Source organism: Lampetra planeri, chromosome 8 (assembly GCF_965212315.1).
Source record: "Lampetra planeri chromosome 8, kcLamPlan1.2.h2, whole genome shotgun sequence".
NCBI classification, from domain to species: Eukaryota; Metazoa; Chordata; class Hyperoartia; order Petromyzontiformes; family Petromyzontidae; genus Lampetra; species Lampetra planeri.
The window spans coordinates 7,716,709-7,722,433 of NC_136114.1; positions in this window are offsets into that span (position 1 = coordinate 7,716,709).

Genomic DNA, 5,725 nt, shown 5'->3' on the forward strand with positions numbered 1-5,725 from the left:
TATCTTACTTAAATATATCGGTTTCATCTGCTTTGTCAGCTGTATGTATCTTGTGGGTTCATGGGGGCAAATACAGCATTTGCCCTCGAACGTTGTGACCAAAAAAAAAAGCAATTCTTGAGGATACACTGTGCTGATGTCTTCTAAATATTTTGATAACATAAGCCAAAGGCTCGTACGATAACCGTAGGGAAGTGACAGACTCAACGATTACCGGAATTCTGGCCGACATTGACAAAACCCAAAGCGAGGTGACTGAACTGGCAGGGATGTGGCCTCGATTCACGTGATGGACACACGTTGTCGTGGCAATCACGCGTGTCGAACGGCCTGCGCGACGCCCTCGCTCGACTAAACAAACCAACCAACCAACCCAACCGATGGTTCATTTGTCAGTTGACTGCTGGTTTGGTGTCTGGTGGAGGCTCGTGAAGGACGCCGCTCCTGGGCAGTCGGAGGCAGTCGCCCTCCGGCAACAACGGAGGACAGAGGAGCGATGCTCGCAACGACGAGCGGAGCGCCGGGTGGCTAAAACGCAGCAAGTTGGCACAGAAGGGGGGAACAGGTGGTGCATCGGCCAGTCGTCTCGGTCATCTCAGTCAGTCGACCCGTTGCGCCTGCTGGGTCTGCCCCGTGACCTCCTGCCAGCGGGCGTTCGACACTTCACGTGGCCTTAACGTGCACATAGCCTGGCACAATCGCCGTGGTGATGTCACCGCCACTTTGTGGCGAATGCTGGTTGTTGTTGATGGCTCTCTTCGCCGTGCTGGTCAGTGGCCAGGACGGCTTCAGATGTCACCTCGCCGCTGGTGATGGCAATGGGCAAGCTCGGGTTTGCCGGATTCATAGGGCGCCGTGCTCGGCGTGTGTACGTGGTGCCGTACCACCTGTCATGTATCAATCATTTGGGTGTTTGGGTTTTTCGGGTATAATTGAATAATGACAGGTGACCCATGGATCAGCAGATTTCGTTTGATATCGTCGCATGCAACGGAATGGTTGAACACACCTGGTAAACCACGCACACTGGTACAGGGCTTTAATTGCAAGCCAGTATTTTCTTGATTAAAAGCCCGATAGCCAGTCATTAGTATGTGACCGGTATAACTGTTCCGAAGGTATTGGTATAAATAAAAAAGCAAATCAGTCGGGCAATGATCTGTGTATAAAAACAAACAAAATAAAACCGTCCAATATCAAAAGGAGTAAATGTGTACACACGACTCAAAATTCATAAGGACTTGATACCACAGACCCGAAGTAGTTGTGATGCTTATTGACGAATGGACTTTCAGCACTATCTGGTATCATTGATCTCAGTCGATAAGCAGACGTCTTCTCTCGCCTGTAGGAGGAGTTGTGCACGATGCATGCTCCGGTGCAGTGCACGTCGATGTTTGGGGCGCCACGGTGGCGAGATGTATCATGGACGATATTGGTCGCAAAAGCCTACGTGTTAAACTGAGATGTTAACTACCTCGCCTGGTATGCAGGAGGTCGTGGGTTCGATCTCGACCCTGACGCCGGTTGTATATTTGGAGTTTGCATGTTCTTACCCTGGTCGGTTTTCCCCTCCACATTTAGAAACACGCGTTTTGAGTATTTGTCTGCTAGAAATATCCACGTGATAAGCCACTTCGTTGAGCTATCATCTGTGATAGCCGGGTCGTTTCTGAAAAAAATAGCTATATAGTTCAGCGGGCTTTACCTGGTAAAATACAAATAAAAACGTTTCGTTAAATAGTAACGACGCGACTCTGTAGCGACACAGCCACACGTGGCAACAGCTGTCCAGCTTGACAAACGACGGTCACCGTCATGGTGATGAAGCAAGTTGCCGTGGGACGCTGATGGCAGCACATAAGAGGCGGTGTTGTCAGCGCTCAACTCTGTCGAAGCGTAGGCGCACGATCTTCCAGCACAGCAATCTCGTCCCCATCAGGTGACAGCTGGACAGATCTCTTCACCGCGACGACAGTCCACCGACTTGTCGTTGTAAAGCCACGAATGAGCTCGTGTTCATCTTCTTGGTTCTTTCGGTAAAGTCACGTAGAAGGGAAATAATAAAATAATAAAAATAAAACATAATAAAATAATTCTCACGACGTTTCGGCCACAACGCAAGCAGCCGTCCTCAGGTGAAGAACAGGTCTGTCTTCAGGTCTGTCTTCTCGACAGACCTGTTCTTCACCTGAGGACGGCTGCTTGCGTTGTGGCCGAAACGTCGTGAGAATTATTTTATTATGTTTTATTATTTTATTATTTCCCTTCTACGTGACTTTACCGAAAGAACCAAGAAGATGAATCCCTGCAGTCACGAAAGCTTTAAATCGAAATTTGAGCTCGTGTTCGTTGAGACTCGTGACTTGATAGGCACAGCTCCGGTGATCTCTCCTCTTTGCGGATCTTCTCTTCGAGTCGCGACTACCTCCACGTATTCACCGACGAGTCTTTGCACGGCCACTCTTCAGCAACGGCACATCTTCAGATCTTCTTCACAGCTTGTCCTGATTCTGTTTCGCCACTGCCTTCCACTCAGTGCTGGATTATCCTCGTAGCAAGAGTAGCTACCTACATAATGCTACGGGCCCCGCACTTTCAAGGGCCCCCGCGCTTAAATGCTTTCAAGCTATCAATTCCGGTTCAGTGATTCTGCACTTGCAATATTACTAGAGTACTATACTGCCTTCAACGTTTATGAACGACTGGGTGTTTGAGGTTAGCGATTTGTCGTAATATCTGGTTGTATGGCAAATAAAAAAATACAATTACTTTACTATGCAAGTGAAAAAATGTGTTTTTTAATATTTGTGTGTTTAAGAAAAATATAATCTAGGGCCCCTTAATAACATATGCTACAGGACCCGCACTAGCTTAATCCGGCATTCCACTCACACTGCACGCTCAGCGGTGTGTGGCTCTGTCTCGTGATGATGGGGCGGCTTTCCAAGGGCACGAGCGATCGCGCTGGCATGCGCGGATTTCTACAATCCGTTCTTCTATGACGCGTGTTTTCATAACACGAATTGGATGCGACGCGATGTATGTATAGAGGGAACGCGTTTTTTAAAATATGTAACGCGGAGGCCGATTGGATATAACGCAATTTAGTGAACGGATGTAAGTAGTAGGAATACGCGGTTGTACGGCTGCCTCGGCGTAGCAATCACACGAGGCATTGGGGATGCTGCTGGATGCTTCCAGAAGCTACCCACACGCCTCAGTCTTTGTTCAGCCAGAATACGCATCTCACGTGTTACCGTATGTTATATATTTATTAGAACGCGCTATTTCCAATACGCGGTGTTCTTCAGGAATGCAACTACAGCGTTATAAGAGAACAGACTATTAACATTGTGAATCGTCTAAAAGTATAAACACTTTAATTTCTTATTCGATCTCTCTATTTCTCTCGTTTGTGGGGCAATGGAGACCTTACACATTTAATTGGACCGCCACAGCTTGGCCATCAGTCTATCCTCCTTTTTTTCCGGAGATGCACGTGGTTTGCGTGTGTTTGGCCTCGTGTTCGACACCTGGCACGGCGCAGCTGATCACTACAACGAGCACCTGGGAAGTCGGGGAGGTCTGTGGGACACGATGAGCCAACCTCAAGGCCTTAATGGGGAATGTATATAAGTGGGAGCCCGGAAGAGATCGGGGCAGTCGGGGAAGTTAAGAGGCTGAGCCACGTTGGGTGGTATGGAAAGATCCGCGCCATCGGCCACGTGGCCGAATGACCTCTGCACGCCGTCGGCTAGCGGTGTGCGGAGTGCGGGAGTAGAGGAGCTAACGGAGGAGCGTGCGGGGCACGCGAGAGGGAGCGTGCGCGAGGCGCGCGCGAGGCGACACTGGTCCGAGAGGAGGCCAGTGGGGGTGCGGAGAAGAACCTGAATAAAAGACAAACGGAGACCAGCATCGCCTGACGGAGTCTTTTATTACACTTTATTACAGGATTCTCATTGTTCCACAGCTCTCGAGTCAAGTTAGACTTCTGTCTGTGGTGCCAAGTTCTTTTCAATTAAAATACTAAAAAACAAAACGTTCGTAACCACAGCAACGAATGCATTAATATACTCAACTAATCTGTTCAATGGTATACCCACAGCAGTGGAGATATTTACATAGGGCTTGACCACTTCATTTACGAGTAGTTATTTTGTAATACTTACATAAAATACCCAGCAATACACAGAATCATATTTTATTAGAACAAACAGCCATGTGTTATATGCTTGTCCCTGTATATAAATAGTTTCTAAATGGGGTAAACAAATAGAATGCTCATTCAGTAACATGGGCAGGCCGAACAAAACTTATCAGGAGATGAATATTTGACACCCAAGGGATCACTGCTGATGCCAGGTTGCTGACCCTGAGTCTGAGAGAGCTGCTCTGTAGTTTCAATTGATTTCATCATTAGTGTTATACTGTATGGGCAATTACATGACAGCGACAGCCACTCACTATCCTTTAGGGGCCTTTATCAACATTTCCCTTCATGAAAGTTGGGTAAGGTATAAATATTGTTTTGGTTAAATTCAACACAGGGGATGGTGAATATTAAATAAATAAAAACGCGGCACCCAGTTAATCCCACCTCTTACATTCAACCGCTTTGTGCGTTTATTGACGTGAAATATGTATTCGGCTGATCGTGTTGTACTCTGTAGTTTGTATGCACTTGTCGTGTGTTGAGGTCAAGGGACCGACAGCCAACTGGCCAGACCACAACCACACGAGGCCTAACTACTTTGGAATAGCCTACAAACAATATTGATCCGTAACTGTACTAATCTCCTATGAGAGAACCAGATTATTGATTTGTTCAACACTGTTTGTAATATTCTTGGTTCTCTCGGTAAAGTCACGTAGAAGGGAAAATAAAATAATAGAAATATAAAACAGTATTTTTTATTATTTTATTGTTTTCCCTTCTACGGGACTTTACCGAAAGAACCAATAATATGAATCCGTGCAGTCACGAAAGCTTTAAATCAATACTGTTTCTAATGTTTAGCTCGCTTCTTGCCCTGCATTTTATCCGCACTAATCGGGTACTAGAGGGGACTATCTTAGGCCTGACAGCACTGTTTCTGACACTTCTATCACCGCAAGGGCCTCTTCCATTGACAGAAGTGAACTGAGGTGTACGTCAATAACACTGCCCCCGTCAGATGTATTTAAAAGTTCCATTCGGCTCTCGGTTGAGAACAAGTATAAACCGTAAAAACAAAGTTTTTCACTATAAATCCTTTATATGCGTGGCGGCTAGAGTCCTCTCGTCCTCTGGCTTGAGATGGCTGCCACCTATGGGTCAGATGATTGCATTGCACCATTAAGCAATTGGTAATTAAATATAATATTTTTGTCCTAAAAAGTGTAAAATTTTGGAAAAAAATTTTCACGAACATTAATTGTCACGCACAACGAGTCTGTGTGGAAAATGTCAGCTCGATTGGATCACGGGAAGTGGGTTAAAAAACGACCGAAAGATTTGCATGGTCCTAAGCACGCAAGCGAACTTAATATAAAGGATTTTAAAAATGTTCTCCCCCTCGGCAATGCTCCAACACTCAACGCGACTCAAGGGAACCAAAGCCACGAGCCGCCGCCTGCGAGCCGGACGCGTGAACGCGCAGCCGCACGTGTCGGTGCCTCGTGAAGCTGCGGTGAGCCCTGGTTCGACAGATAGCGCTGCGATTAAGGGGAAACTCGTGGCCCA